Source organism: Nomia melanderi, chromosome 2 (assembly GCF_051020985.1).
Source record: "Nomia melanderi isolate GNS246 chromosome 2, iyNomMela1, whole genome shotgun sequence".
Taxonomy (NCBI): domain Eukaryota; kingdom Metazoa; phylum Arthropoda; class Insecta; order Hymenoptera; family Halictidae; genus Nomia; species Nomia melanderi.
Window position 1 is genome coordinate 1,212,422 of NC_135000.1, and position 17,404 is coordinate 1,229,825.

Below are 17,404 nucleotides of genomic sequence, written 5' to 3' on the forward strand. Positions count from 1 at the left end.
AAAAAATTTCGATATTAGATGCACTATACAATAAATCTGCTGCATCCGTAAAACGCTGGTGCATACTTCGAAAATTGAATTTCGGCCAGTTCGTCGTCGAAAGGCGCCGTTGCGCGTCGCGATCAGTGGTAATCCCAAAAGTAGAAATCGATCCGAGATCTCCGTATCCGAGACCTAGAAATCTAGCACATGAGTCGACATTGGTCGAGCAGCATAACTACAGAATAGTGATGTTCAAAAATATCCATCCCTCTTCTCCCGCGTCGAGGGTGTTTACCGATGTGTCTGCTCCCGCCTCGCCCCCGGTTTCTCCTTAACCGATCTATTAATATTCTCCGGTTATTTTCGGGAACCGCCACTTACCGAACCTAACAACCGAAAGAAGAGACCGGTCCTGACCGAAATTTCTCGCCGATCGCTTATCGGTTCTAAGAAAGGAACGCCGCCGCAGTGGGCCAGAATCGTAAAAACCCGGACTAAATACATACGCATTACTCGTATGTTTGTTATTTTTGTATGAATAATTACACGATAACCTATTCCTAAGGCTTTCGGAATTGTAGAATCTGATTCTGGCCTTAGTTTTTTAGTAAGATCAGAAACTACCCTTATGGAGGGTGTTTCACCCTAAGAAAATGAAACTTTGCTAATTGATTCGGAGTGTGGTTTTAAGTAAAAAGTATTATGCAAATGTAGCCTCGAAACTTGATACTAACCCTTTGAACTCTGTAGGCTCCAATATTGCACCAGTTCTAATATTAAATATTTTAATGAATTTTAAGAAAACTACCTTAAGATTATTAGACCTTCCAAATATACAAAGTTTGTACTGAGAAGGGAATTAAAGATCTAACAAATGTTATAACATTGTTAATTTTCAGTAGAACTACTATCAAAATTGGTAAGCGCTGCTGACATATCACAAAACTATGTGGAGTGCTAAGGGTTAAAGAGTTATTCTTGATAAAAGATAAAGTTCCTGTTCGTATTGGTATTTTCGGACGTGCTGGACGAGTTTTGAATGGTTACAGACTCTTAAAATGGTAAATACACATTGCTGATCAAAAGTTTGGAACCACTAGATATGTAATGTCGCAAATGAAAAATTATATATTTCATAAATATATAAAATAAAATAACAAAAATTATACACCTACGCAAAAGTATTCGAACGTTTAGATTATCAACATTTAACACGTTAAGCGCCACGAAAATCTTGACCGTTTCTCCGTGAAGTTATTCTTTTGTAGAAAAGAAAAGCAGGAACAGCTTTTAATTATTTGGCGTTGTAATCCTTGCATTACACTATTGACAGCTTAGTTATGTTATTAAACATTTTCATTCGACATTGGTTCTCCTGCAAAATTTCTTCCCAATCAATTCTCGATCCTAGTCAAATTTACTCCAATCAAATATCCTTCTACATGGTCCTCATAACTAACGAATTCTAATACAGTGAACATTGGATAATTGCAACATCGTCATCTCCACCATATCCTCGCCACGTTCACACACCATAGCCCGCGTCGACCGGCCACGGTTTAATGGTGTAACATGTCGAAGTTACTATCGTCGAAGTCGACGATTTCAACGCCTTTATTTTTTATCCGCAGTCCTTTTCTACATCCAAAACTCCAATCGCTTATTATACAAGCAATTACGATCGTAATTCTATCATGTTTGGTGTCATTTTAATCAAAACGTCATAACAAACGTAATGGTAAAAGTTTCATTCATCAAAAGTCAGAAATAAAACAGTTTGATTTTTGATTTAAAAGTCTCAAGCTCTTCGCGAGCCTTCAACCCCTTGCCCTTCGATTTAATTTCGCAGTTGCACTTGTTAGAACCATTCAACGTTAACATACACTAGTAAAACCAAAAATTCCATGCTCTTTCTACGACTAAATTCACTCTAACCATAAAGGGTACTAACAAGAGAAGCAGTGTTTCATTTGAACTCAAAAGAACTGACTGTCATACTTGTTAACCCCTTACCTTTCTTTCTCCACTGTGATCGATCTGACTACTTCGTTATTAACCGTTTGAGTCCCACGCGTTTTTGGGAAAACCTGTTCAAAAACTGCCAAGCGGTCGCGCTTCTTTCGTTTCAATTCAGAAACTGAATTACGTTTTTCTATTATTACAAAAACAAATTTTAAACAGTGCGATCGTATCATTTTTCCAGTTCAAAGCAGGTAATAACAAAAATAAAAGTAAGTAATTAAAAGGAGAAGATATAAATAAGCTTAAACAGCCAATAAACTGGCACTTTTACGCAATGAAACGGAGAAGCGCGATCGCGCTGCTTGGCACTCAAACGGTTAATAATTTATCGAAAATAAGAGAAAATTCCAGTCTTATTCCATGTCAACATGCTTGAAGGTTTAATAATCGATAAGAGAGGAATAATATCTAATTTGCACTCAAGCAAATTGAATAATATTTATGTTCGTTAAATCCTATTTAGAATCTTCCAAAAGAGAAGGAGTTAAATCATATTAGAAACGTTCGTCACGAGTCTCACAGGATATTGTAAGACAAAAGGCAATTGCACTTGTTACAACTATTGATCGTTAACAATGTACTAGTAAAACAAAAAATTCCTTGCTCTTTCTACGTCCAGAACTCAAAAGAACTGAATGTCATACTTGTTAACCCCTTACCCTATGATTTCTTTCTCCACTGAGATTAATCTGACTACTTCGTTATTAAAAATTTATCGAAAATAAGAGAAATTTCAGCCTTATTCCATGTCCACGTCAACATGGTTGAAGGTGTAATAATCGATAAGAGAGGAACCATATATAATTTTCACTCAAACGAATTGAATAATATTTGTTTGTTAAATTCTATCTGAAATCTTCGCCACGAGTCTGACACGATATTGTAGGGCAAGGGGTTAAATCATATTAGAAACGTTCGCCACGAGTCTCACAGGATACTGTAAGGCAAGAGGTTAATGTGACCGAACACTTCGACCCCAGTCTTCCTTTTTCCTTCACTCGCGTTGTCCTTTTCTACGTCCGCCATGCTAATGGCTAAATGTTTCTTGGGGTCGAATCGATTCTATAATTCCAACGTTCTCCTGTTGAGTGTTGCCATTACCCAGTGTTCGCTGTACAAGTTCCGTTCGGATCCGTGACCATTGCTACTCAGGATGCTGCGCATAGGAGATCAGACACGCCCAAGAGTCTGCTTGTCTACCGAGCGTTGCATAGTGGCACGCTATCGGCGCTATCGATCCGTACGCATCTTCCTCTCTCCTCTTTGCTCGGCTCCTACTATTTCCGAGTCGGCTGCGTCCGTTTCCGCGTGGCCGTTCGATAAGAGAATCGATCTCGATCCTCCCAACGTGAACCTCACTTACGCTTAGTTAAGGGGACCTTACACTTTCTCGGTCGAAAATCTTGACAATTTCTGTGGGACTGATAAAGTAATGGAAAAACAGTTTTTGAGTCCGTAATTTTGTTGACATACATCTTAAGTTTTCAAATACAAGGAAAAATTTGTATATAATTTTATAAATGATATTTTATAGGGGTTTTTTGCAGTCCCATGGAGGTCAAATTAAAAATTTTGATCTGCTGGCGTGCATGATTACGGGTCACTGGAACGTCTAAAGAAAAAGGAATTACCCTTAGAAAAAGTATGACTATGACTCCAGTATAGACTACGATTATTTTGTTTGATCAAAAATTCTAAAAATGGTGGACCTCCAAAGTTGGTGGTCTCAAAAATGGCATTTTCTTCGTAAAAGAAACGTTAAAAATTGAAGACAAAATTAATCAATCCTATTTATTCTGGTCTATACTGGAGCTGTTGTTGTGTAGAAGAACATTTTAAAATTTCAGACCCATTGATTAAATGGTTTTTGAATTATCATGCACGCCAGTTACAAAAACGTTTTGAGAAAAACGCGTCTGAAGCTTTGACAAACGAATTTTCACATATAAATCTACTTAGGTTCAATCAGCTATGCTTGCTGCATACAAAATTCCTTCCGACTCCTCATACGCCACGTTCTCAAGAGTTCTTTTTTCTCTCGTTAAATTCATTTAATTAATAATTAATAAATTAATTTAACACGGCCGAAATAACGCAGCCTGTATTTCGAATTTTCCTCTGAAATTTTCAGAAAATATTATTAAAATATGATACTTCCGAATTACTTTCTAAAAAGTCGGTTTTTCCGACCCAAGAAAGTGTAAGGTCCCCTTAACACGTTGACTACCACGTAGTTTCGAGCGTTTTGTATCGTAATAATTATTCTTTCATAACAAAGCTAAATGGTAACAGAAATATTTATTAACCCTTTGCACTCGAAAGGTGACTCATGGTCGCAACTTGATTGGACGTAGTAAAACTATAAAATTTGATATTCAATGTTGAATTTCGTATAGTGCCTCGGTACGTGAAATATTGGAATAAAATAGCTTTTTTCGATTTAGTTTCAGAAAATATCGTCTTCGCCTCGTCAAAGAATATTAAATATTTCTAGTGAGAAACTTCCGAGTGCAAAAGGTTAATGATTTAGTATTGCAGTACCCATATTACGTTATTATGCAGCTACTTGTCACCAAATATTTTTATTCGACATCAATTTTCTTATTGTTATTGTTATCGAGCAATTTGTTTGTATACACGTCATCTTATCACTACAACTACCAAACGGATCAAAACGACACATGCCTGATTTCTTCTTTTTGCAATTATTGAAAAAGTAACAGATGTTTCTCTGAAAATTTATTAAAAATACTGATTTACCCATACACAGACTGAATTGAGAATTAATTAAAGTCCCAATAGATGCACTCTTGGAGTTCTTACAGAGAAATTTCAAAAAGTCAATGTAACTGCTCGGTAGTTTAGTGTTAACTTCCAGATTAGAATTCTTATCAAATTCTTATCAAAGATGACGCTTTGGATAATAAATGAACCGCTCATTGGCCAAATCAATCAACTCCACTTTTAGAATTTTTGAAGATTTTATCATTAAAGCGTTTCCTCGGCTCTTAAAGCTCTGCTCGGTAGTTTTAGCGTTGAAACTCTGAATGGTGCTAACTTTCTCAACGATAATTCATTTACTTTTTCTAGACAAACATGTAATTCCTCGTTTCGATTTAGTTTATCGTTAGAATATATTATAAGTACATTTGGCCTGCATTTGACGAATGTACACTTCATTATCCGATTTCATTGCGCGTAGAATAGGATTTTTTAATCCTTTGCACTCGGAAGATTTTCACTAGGAATATTTGAACACTTTCTGATGAGATAAAAACGATATTTTATGGAACTAACTTTTATTTCAATATTTCTCAAATTGATGCGTTATATAAGATATATTAAATATCAAATTTTATAGTTGTACAGTGTGAAATCAGGTGGTGAGTGAGAGTCACCTCTCGAGTGCATAGGGTTAAACTAAATTCTGGACTTAAACGAGTTAAATCACCAGCACTCATTTCATCGGCGGTTCATCGAAACTAGACCCGACAGACGACAGTTTCGATCTAACACATCTTTTCGATAAACACACATCAGTTCTGATGAAACTTACGTGAAACATAGTTCTCAAGAAAATATTTGACACATTTTTCTTATCAGCCAACATCCACTTCGAAGGTGAAAACACTCCCCAAAGTTCAGAGTTGAAACTATATTTTTCACAATATCCCTGACACTGGGGGACGTGGAAAATATCTTTTTTAAATTGCTCGCCTCGAAATGAACAATTTGGATTTCTTTTATACACCCCGTGGCTTCAGAGATATTGTAAAAAATATACTTTCAACCCTGAACTTTGAGGGGTGTTCTCATCCCTTCAAAGTGGATGTTGGCCGATAAGAAAAGATACGTGTGTTATATTGCCACAACACATAGGAGGAACACTTCCGAAAAGGAGGATAAGATCTTGTCCGGATCCGGAGGGAAAGCAAAGTTGTTTATGTTTTGTGTTTTATTGTGTCACACGATGGCGAGTCCAAGTTGGAAACACGAGATAAAGATTTTGGCTTGTTGTTGGCAGTTGCGTGGTTAGGATGATTCTGCTCTTCTTCTTAGTTGATGGAATTTAGATAAACTCGGAAAAGGCAGAATTTAGCAGAGAAGGGGAAACATTTGGGCCGATGATTCACGTTGGAGGTTGGAGTGATTAACTCCTTGCCCTATAATTTATTTTCCAACTGTGATCGATACAACTTTGTCAGTAATAATTTATTGAAAAAAGAGAAAAATTCTATGCATATTCTATGTCTATGTTTGCCTTACAATATAATCATTGATAACAGAAGAATAATATCTAATTATAATTCAAAGTAACTGAGTAATATTTATGTTTATTAAATTCTATTTGAAATCTTCACCATGAGTCTCACAGGTTATTGTAAGGCAAGGGGCTGAAAGCTTCCATACACGTTGAAACTTGCGGCGATGCAGGAGGCATCACTACAAGTGATCATGAAACATGATGATGCACTCAAACAGAAAGTGAAAAGTGCTCGAACCTTTCACTTGTAACGATGGGTTTGAGTTTTTCAAAGTGTCTTGGTACATGTTGTACCCAAACAGAAAGTGAAAAATACTCGAATCCATCACTTGTAACGATGGGTTTAAGTTTTTCGAAGTTTCATGGTACATGATGCACTCAAACAGGAAGTGAAAAGTGCTGGAACCCATCACTTGTAGCGATGGGTTTGAGACTTTCAGAATCTCATGGTACATATTGCACTCAAACAAAAAGGTTGAAACCCATTGTAGGTAGCGATGAGTTTGAGTCTTCTAAAGTTTCATGATACATGTTGCACTCAAACAAAAAGTAAAAAAGGCTCACACCTGTCGCTTGTTACGATGCCTGTATCGCTGTATGTTTCAGCGTGTATGGGACTCTTACCCCTTTGCACTCTGAATTTCTTTTGCATTTTTTTCCTCGATAACTCTGTATTATTTCGATATTTTATTTGAAATGCATTTTTAAAAATAGATAATTTATAGAGAGCAGTGTGAACGATTTTTCTTACTAACAACAATTGGAAATGGGTGATTAACCTCGACACAGGAGCGCAAAGAGTTAACACATTGAGCGCGGTGCCGATTTTCTTCTGCTCTTCGTTCAGGTGGCAGAGAACAATTGCACAGTCCGAATACAATGTTCGCTTAGGCTGTGGTTCTTCGTTTACAAAGTTTAAACCCCTTGCTTTACGATTTATTTTTCAACTATCATCGGCACAACCACTTTGCCATTAATAACTTATTGAAAAGAGAGACAAATTTTTATATACCTATGTTTATTTTAAATTATAATAACTGATAACAAACAGATGATATTTCATTTGTATTCACAACAATTGAGTAATATTTATATTTGTTTAGTTCTGTTTAAAACCTTCACCACGAGTCTCGCACGTGATTATAAGGCAAGGGGTTAATTAAACTTCGTTAAAGTTACAACATTTATCGTTTAACTTTGACACTGCCGGTGTCACGCACCGATGTCGCATAAACGAAAAGTTCGCTGTCAGTCCACAGGGACTGACGTCGCGCTCAACGCGTTAAGGATCTGGATCTATTTTAGAAATATCTTGACAAAGAAGCACACCTATGAATAAAACTAATGTGGAGTCACATTCGACACAGGAGCGCAAAGGGTCAACAGTATCCGTACGAACAGTATCGTATCAGCACTCTTCATTTTTCCCGGCTCGACGAAACCGTTCGAGTCGGCTACATGCAACGTAGCCTCGCCACACAGGCTGTCACGTATTTCAGCCACGTTTTTACTCTCGCTATATGTTAATGGGGGAAGCGTTAGCAATTGTCTGCCAGCTGCATAATAATCGACGGTCTTTCCGGCTCCGTTCGATTCGACGGAGTTTAGACACGGGGATAGCGGACGACGTCCGTCATCGAAGGTCCTCCATCGCCGTCACTCGCGAAAACGGAAAAGGATCAAAACTCGAGTCGCCAGGAGGCTCGAAGCGGAACGAAGTGGAACCTATCGCATACAGTGCCTGATGAAACAATTAGGGCCAACATTGATGTCATCTTTCAGATCAGCAATGAAACAGCAGACTGATTCTTGTCTAGTCGTTTGTTCATATTAATCTTGTAAAACTCAGGTTCCATTTCTTTGCTTAATAGTATGAAAGAAGTTACTATTAAATTACTTTGTGGACTCTTGATATTATGATTATTATCAGGAATGTTGGCGCAAAGATTATGGTGGCCCTAATTTTCATGGGTTAGCTTCATTGATACGAAACGGATACCAATGATGATCGACGATTGTTTTCAATAATATCAATTCTTAGCTCTTGTTTAATTTGTTACTTGGAGTGAAATTTAATGTATGTTACCCTGCTGGTCAGGGTGGCTAGTTCGAATAATTTTTATGAGAATTAATTATATAGTATAACGGTTTTAATAATTATTTAGTTTAAGAGTTATTTAATTAAATAATTTATAGTATAATGCTTTTAACAATTAAAGTTTCGTCTTGAGATCAAGACAACATTTGTCCAGACCGAAATGTTCGGTTAGCATTATAACTGCGTTCACTTGTAAACCTAACCGCTCTGTAAACATCTTGTACATCTGACGAAGCCATACATAGCTGACAGTCCGACGTCCAGATCCTTAACGCGTTGAGCGCGACGTCAGTCCCTGTGGACTGACAGCGAACTTTTCGTTTATGCGACATCGGTACGTGACACCAGCAGTGTCAAAGTTAAACGATAAATGTTGTAACTTTAACGAAGTTTAATTAACCCCTTGCCTTATAATAACGCGTGAGACTCGTGGTGAAGGTTTTAAACAGAACTTAACGAATATAAATATTACTCAATTGTTGTGAATACAAATGAAATATCATATTTTTGTTATCAGTTATTATAATTTAAAATAAACATAGGTATATAAAAATTTGTCTCTCTTTTCAATAAGTTATTAATGGCAAAGTGGTTGTGCCGATGATAGTTGAAAAATAAATCGTAAAGCAAGGGGTTTAAACTTTGTAAGCAAAGAACCACAGCCTAAGTGAACATTGTATTCGGACTGTGCAATTGTTCTTTGCCACCTGAACGAAGAGCAGAAGAAAATCGGCACCGCGCTCAATGTGTTAACTCTTTGCGCTCCTGTGTCGAGTGTGACTCGACATTAGTTTTATTTATAGGTGTGCTTCTTTGTCAAAATATTTTTAAAATAGATTACATTACTATGTTATTTTCAATGTTGTTGAATTATTACTAATGCTAAGCTAGCAAAAGCAAAAATGCCCAACGTTCATATATCTTCAGTCTAAACAAAGGCGATAGACAGGCAACCAAAAGTGCCTGGATTTTGTCACGCAAAGTCAAGAGGCTTTTATCCGGGCAAGGTCATAAACGATCTTGTAAAGAAAAGCGGACCACAACTTACTTTTGGGTGTTCCGATTTATTCGCATTCGAGAACTTGAAAGAGCTAGACATGTTTTTCAAAGCCGTTATAACAGAATCACACTGTAGAATGTATACTGTTCCATTATTTAATCATCCATTTCCAATATTGACCTATTTCAGAATGTTTGTTTTACAAGTATTGAACACATTGTTGATCGTTCACGAGTTAACTCATTGTACTCAATTTATTTTCTATGTTGTTGGATGTAAATTTGCATTTATTTTTAGGGAACTGAATGAAAGTAATTTATATCGGTAGAATTCAACGTGTTATGTTTACTTTATTTGTTACTGATATAATAAGATTTAATTTTTATAATCATTTAAAGTACGGTATTTTTTCAAACTGTTGTATACCGAATGAAAAGGTCGATAGTCGAAAATATTCTGTGATAGAAATATATTTCAACAACTCACACGGTTATTACAATATATTTGAATTCGAGGTTTGAATTTGAATGCACAGACTCTTTTGAATTCGGGTACTTACACTACCGGCCAAAAATTTGGAATCACGTGATCGGCATAACTACTTTGCCATTAATAATTCATTGCAAAGGGAGACAAATTTTAGGTATATTCTATGCCTATGTTTGTTTTAAATTATAATAATTGATAACAGAAGAATAATATTTCATTTGTATTCACAACAATTGAGTAATATTTATATTTGTTAAGTTGTACGGTACTTCTTTAAACTGTTGTATACCGAGTGAAAAGGTCGATAGTCGAAAATATTCTGTGATAGAAATATATTTCAACAACTCACACGGTTATTACAATATATTTGCATTCGAGGTTTGAATTCGAATTCTCTTTTGAATTCGGATACTTAACTACCGCAAACATTTGGAATCACTACGTAAATTTAAAGGAACAAAAGGTTTTTAAGAAAGAGTTAGTGTCAGAGTAACTAAGGAAGGTTTATTTATCAAAAACTTGTAAATAATATGTTTTACAGTTTGTATTATTTTTTTCTATCGAAGGACGAATACTTTCCTTCAAATTGTCTTTTCATGAAAAAAGTCGCCTTCACTTTTAATGACAGCTTGACATATCCTGGGCACCCTGGCTATTAGTTTTTCGAGTGTTTCTAGTTTTGTATCTTTTCTGTATGTAATGCTCAACGCTTGTTAGTGAACAAAAGAATCACGGGTTTCTGTATAAGCCGACAACAAAACATCTTCCCCGGTAGTAGGGAAGTTCATTCCGAGAATTGCCAAACTGGGCGTGTTACCTATATAAGAGCGCCATTAACATAAGAACTAGCTGAAATCTCTTAAATCATGATGTAGTGTGTTAATATCTTATATAATAACAAACGATCGTTTCAAAGTTAATCGGTATATTCGATTACGATGAAAATCAACAAGTGATTCCAAACTTTTCACCAATAACGTATGTGTTACAGGCAACATGATAAGGCGGGGGTTATACTAACACGTTCGCGACGGGATGTACCACCGGTGGTACATTCTTGTCTCTATTGTCGCGTCATACCATTTAACCCTTTGCACTCGAGAATATTTTTCTCAATAAATATTCATTATTCTTTTATGAAATGTCAATGTTATTTTTTGCAGTTGACATAAAGAAATCACCTTGCATAAATTAAGTGACAGAACTATTTTATTTCGATGTTCCATGTGTTCGTACATTATATAAAATTTAATATTGAATTTTCAGTTTTACAATTTTCTTGGGTCAAATCGAATGGCGACTGAAAGGCGCCTCTCGAGTGCAAAGGGTTAACACTTTGACTGCCATGGCGGTCACCGATGACCGGAGCTTTCAAATTACAAGAAAATAATTATGACTTGGAAGATAATTCATTACGAATACAAATTTTACGTAATGTAAATAATTAAATAATAGGGTAATATAAGAATTTTCATATCAAAGAATCAATAATTCTTGCTTTGTATCTTTGCTATAGAAAGGATAAGTGATACATAAAACGCTGATAATTTCGTGGCAATCAACGTGTTAACCGTTTGAGTACCAAAGGTTTTTAAGAAAACAATCGAAAAAAGCCGAACAGCGCAATAGCGCTTTCTGGATGGGATGCGAAAAAAGCCATGCGCGATAGGCGCTTCTTTTTTTTGTGTCGAGAAAAGCCAAGCAGCGAGATAGCGCTCGTTTTATTTCATGTCGAGAAAAGCCAGGCAGCGCGGCAGCGCTTGGCTTAATCTATGTTAATACTATTATAAATGTATATTAATTTATAATAGGTAACGACGAAATACAAAATATATTACTTGTATTATCTACATACAAAAAAAGTAGCAACGCGACGTACATGTGTCTGAAAAGTTGTGCTCGTTTCGCCAGATTGTGAGCGCCGCCGTCAGTTCGTATCGTTCAAACGCGCTGAGTTTTTTCGACGTGAACCCTGAAGAGTGCGAAAGCGGCGCGTGGGACTCAAACGGTTACATAACTGGTTAATGTAACTAACAAATTTATTTACTTCTTTACATACATAAGAGATCTACTCTCTGAGGCCTCAAGTGTAACACCAAGGAGAAAATAAATACATACATAATTTCGAATTAGCCCCAGATGGGAGGAAGTACGAAAAACAACACCGCCCCACGGCGGGGACACTAAATTCAAGCCCCGCCGCGACGTATTAACACTATTCCTACCGACACTCTATGTATACCTATTCCTACCGCGACCAGTCAAATGACTGGTCTGTAGCACAACTTATATTTTTTAATATAGAATGAAGATAATAGCCAATTTGACAGTATACAAATATAGTTTCTTTTATTTAGAAGTATATAATTTACATTTTACTCGTTTTCACCGCATTTTTTACAAATAGGTTTGTCGATTGTACATTTCCCACACACGTACTTTTTACATTTTAGACAGATTTTGTTAGTATTATTGTTTGTGCAATATCTTATTTGGCATGGTTTCCGTTCGGGTGAACCTTTACTTATATTTGTGACGGGTGTTGCTTGATTTTCTTTGCCTAACTCTAGTTCTTATTGATATTCAATGGCAAGTTCTTCTGCCAATTGAAATAAAAATTCCAAATCTAGGATATTGAAAAATACCTGTAAAGGCCATCTCCGACATTTAGATTTTACCGATTTTACCGAGACCGATAGGCGAGCGAGAACTGTAAACACTTGGAAATACCGTAAAGCAGTACCTGAAAGGCACTTTTTAGCTAAAATCATGCCACAACTGCGTTACCTTTCGTTTGTAACGACTTTATAGTTTCGGAATTGAGTCTTTGAGAGAATACTATTACTAAATCGTTCTACCAGTCAAATGACCGGTCGTGGTAGGTGAGACAGACTACAAATTTTTCTCAGAAAATAAACAATAAAAAGAGGAGTGAATATTGAAAAATGTTTTATACATATATTTTAGGAAAAGTCGTGAAGTATAAAGGCGATTCGATTACGTTGTCTATAGGAAATTCTAATCGAAATTTTAAAAACAGTCATTTGACTGGTCGCGTTAGGAATAGTTTTAAAGACATAATAACGACAAAGTGCGGATACCGCTCTTGATACAAACGCGAAGCGGCACTCAAATTACCCTCGCACGCTCGAAGTGCGAGAATCATATTCGTATACTCACTATTCGAATAAGCTGCTGAATAATTATACCGAGATGATAAAGTCGACATGTATCGCATGTACACGTACCGAGTAAATTTTCGACTTCGATTTTCTCGAAAACGAAGACCCGCGGGAAAAAATTTTATTTTATTTTTTTCGACTCATTTTTACATGTAGAATGGCCTAATTGATTGACCATGAGTCTCGGGACACCCTGTATACTGAAATATGAAAGAGAAAGAACAACGTAGAGTCATTAGGGCAACATAGATCGAATCATTAGAGCAACGCAGCGCAGATAACGTGGATTGGTCATCCAACGGAACAATTTCCAACGTTCTTTAACACGTTGAATGCCGTGGGGGTCACGGTGACCCCCAAGCAAATCGAATTACTATAATTCACTCAATTAAACGATGATTATTTAAAAACTGTTCCATATTAGAAATAATGCAATCTAAAGCGATGACATTTAGCAAAGTGACCGTGCAACAATGATAACGCAATTCAACTAAATACTTATTAATATTATATTTTTTCCATTTTTTTGTGCTTTGCTCTATGAAATCGTGCAGCATTTAACGTGTTAAAAGTATTAAATATGCGAAATAGTTTTTAAGATGAATAGTTTCACTCAAATACTCTAATGAACGTCCGAAGAAATCGGAAAAAGCTTTTGTTACAATTTTTATGAGGATCAGTTCTAGTGTTAAAAATCTCTCGCGGGGTGTCGAATAAAATCAACCAACGATGAATATACACGTCGTACGCAGGACAAGTGTATTTTTCTCTTATTATTCACTTAATTATTTTTACTGCGTAAAATCGTTCGGCATTCAACGTGTTAACAAACTTGTATAGTCATCTCCGGCATGACGTACGAGTGCGTAGGGTTAACTCGTGTTTTCATGGCCAAACGTTGTTGACTGGTCACGAGTTAACCCTTTGTGTCTTTGACTTTGAAGTCACACATCAATATACCGAGTTAAATTGATTTATTTAATTTTTTATTGCAAAATTACGAATGACATTAAATAATTAATCAGCTTAAACTTTTGTACACATAGGCGTTTACGTTCAACGTCATTGTAACTTCAAAGTTACAAAATATATTCGTTTCAATGAAATTATTAAAACTATTGAATACATCGTTAATTTGTGTTCGTATGTTGATATTTCTTAATTTCATACTGCATAAATTTTGTTGTAATCGCCAAACAAAATTCGGCCCATAGAGGGTTAACTCGTGTTTGAAATTGCATTAGCTATTTTCATTTTTGAAATGCAAGCAATATAGAATACTGCAAAAACTAAATATTCAAAGTTATATAAAAGATAGATTCAAAGATTCACTTCAGTTTTTTATGTATGAATAAAGTATACTGAAGTTTATTTAGGTTGTTTCACTTTCATATGTAACGCCGCACAATTTTACAGAGAAAAATACACAAAATGGAAAAAATAAAATATTAAATCATTTGATTGAGCTGAGTATCATCGCAGGCAGCATTATTTATAATACAGAAATGTTTTCAAATAACCGTCATTTAATTAAATGAACTATAGTAATTCGATTTGGTTGGGAGTCACTAGTGACCCCATGGCATTTAACGTGATAATTATGAAATAATAATCGGTGACGTGGGATAGCTTCTGCGTACAAAAGCTGGTTAATGTGTTAAGTTACGGAAACGTTCTTGCAATAGATTTTCAATTAACCCATTCACTGCCAGTCACGAATATACTCGTAGCGAGAGATTGCCAGTTTGGTACAATCTTGGTTGTATTTGAAATGTATCGTCATATAAAGCAAAATAAATTGAAAGTACAGATGAAATCACACATTTTATGCTAGCAGTGAATAGGTTACTATAAGATTTGTCATTGTTATAAAAGAATAAGGAATATTGTATAGAATGCCTAAAATTCTCATGGCAGTGAACGAAAAAAAATAAAAATACACAGAAACGAAAAGGAGTAAAGAAAAAGGAGTAAAAGGAAACAGAAAAAATAAAAATACATAAAAACGAATAGGAATAAATCAAAATAAATAAAAGTAAATAAGAGTAAGTAAAAGTAGATAAAAGTAAATAAAAGTAAATAAAAGTAAATAGAAGTAAATAAAAAAAAATAAAAATAAGTAGAAATAAATAAAATAAATAAATAGACTTAATTTAACTCTGTGAACGGATACTCTGCCACAGGCAGTAAACCTGAGAAGCGCAATCTGAACGTCTGGCACACAAATGGTTATGTCATTAATAATGACCTTTATTAAATCAGTTATTAAGGAAATCAGCTTTGCACAGAACCTTTACATTCCATACGGACCTTTTAATGGATTAAAAATGAACGATTACTTCCAAGATATTATTACTAGTGCCCCTTCGCCTTCAATAAGTTTTTCGCTCACTTCAGCTTAGAATCAATTTGTTTTTGGCAATCTGTCAAAGTTTTGTTGGTCCTGACGCCATACATGAATGACTGCTTTAGTAAATTTATTTGCGGTGGTAGAGTCACTTCTGAATAATGTGCCCACACAAATATTCCATAAATTTTCCATGAAATTCAATCCTCGTGAATCTTCAGGCCAGACCAAATAATTTAGCTTCCTTTCTAGAAAATGTTTCTGGAACGCTTTAATTTTTGGCATGGAAGCGAATCATATTGGAAAATTGATTTGCCATTTGGACAAACATTTTTTAATCCATTATTCAAATGTTCCAACAATTATTTATGTACTTTATTTTTTATGTTCATCGTCATTTCAAACTTTATAAATTTAAATTTTATTATTAAATTTAATACTTATTATTAAGTTATTAAATATTTATTAGTATATTATTAAATTTACATAATTTAAATTATAAAAACTTCATACTTTAAATTATAAAAATATGAAAAATTCGGTTTACAGTTAATTTTTTATATTAATTATTGGATCTTCCTTGTGGGGGAGGGTTGTACTTTTATTTATTTAATATAATATATTAAATAAAATGGATTATTTTAATGTTTTACTCAATAAAGTTTAGATTTACTTTTCACTGTGATTTTATATCTGTAATATATTTAAGAACAGTTTAATAATTACTGGAATCATTATGTTTTATAGAATTAATTATATAGAAAATGATTTATATATTAACCGATTTAAATTTATAATTTCTTTATTTGTATTATCAATATGTTTCTTTTAATTGGAACTAGTAATTCGACTAGTATTCGTCACATACAAAAACAGAAACAATCACATAAAAATCTCAAATGAACATATATTTACATTACTTTGATCTGCATTGTAGAAAACATTGTAAGTGTTAGATTTTTCGAGAGGCAGAAGAAAGTTGCATAACGTTGCGTTGGAGGCACTCGCAACATCTTCCAGTGGTATCAACGATATTTACAGAAGGAAAATTGCACTTCACATTAGAAGCAAAATTTATTCTTCCTTTATAATTATTGGAAATTTAATAGACACTTTTTTCGAAGATCATTAAAGAAATTAATTTAGTAGTAACCTGTTGACTGAATTATAAATCAGTCGGAATCTTAATAAATTCACATTTAGAGCTTTTACTGAAAAATTTAGAAAAGTTAATTACTGTTCGATAGTTCAAGTGTTAAATTAAGGGATCCAATGCAAGAAGAAGTTAAATAACAATATTAACTTTCCAAGATATTAAGGCTTCTATGAAAAGCTGCTCTTTAACTGAAACTATATAATTAAAACTCCAATTTTTTAATTTACACTTGTTACAATATGGTACCTAGGAAAATTTCCAATTTTATTTTATTTCCTATATTCTTAAATCTAAAAGATAGATTGAAAAAGGAACTTTACTAAACTATCTTATTTAAAACCATTTTACTTGACAAATCATATGCTTTTGTACGTTTCATTTGTGCTGAAATGTATAGAAAAATTGTAAAAGTTCTAGAAAAAAATGTATTTCACTTGAAAACCTAGAAACAAAATGTGGTTTATACATTAGCAGCATGTAACAGTTATTACAAATATAAGCATATATCAAACCGTTAACACTGCAGCATAAAATACTAAATTTCCAAATTCAGTTCTATAATATAAATCTCTTAAGCCAATTTTATATTATTCCAATTTTAATATTGAATATCTGTATTAAATCTTCCCATCTCTTTCTTTCTCCGCTGTTCCTCCTTATCCTCGACTTTCTTTAATCGTTCTACCACATTTTCTTTCCTCTCTTTTGGTAAAATCTCTTCCACCGTCGATTCTCTTCCGTTGATTCCGTTGCATTCCTCACTTCGATGTCCCATACCCATTGTCTTCTCCTATTCCACAGAGTGCACATTTCCCCGTATCTTCTTATCGCCAGAATTTATTCTCATTTTCCGAGCAGCCGCAT

General features: G+C 34.6%; 1 protein-coding gene across 5 annotated transcripts in view; it reads left to right on the forward strand.

Annotated features, from left to right (window-relative positions):
- LOC116426014 (uncharacterized) overlaps window positions 1-17,404 on the forward strand; it is a 236,726-nt gene that overhangs the window by 198,620 nt on the left and 20,702 nt on the right. The window lies entirely within an intron of this gene.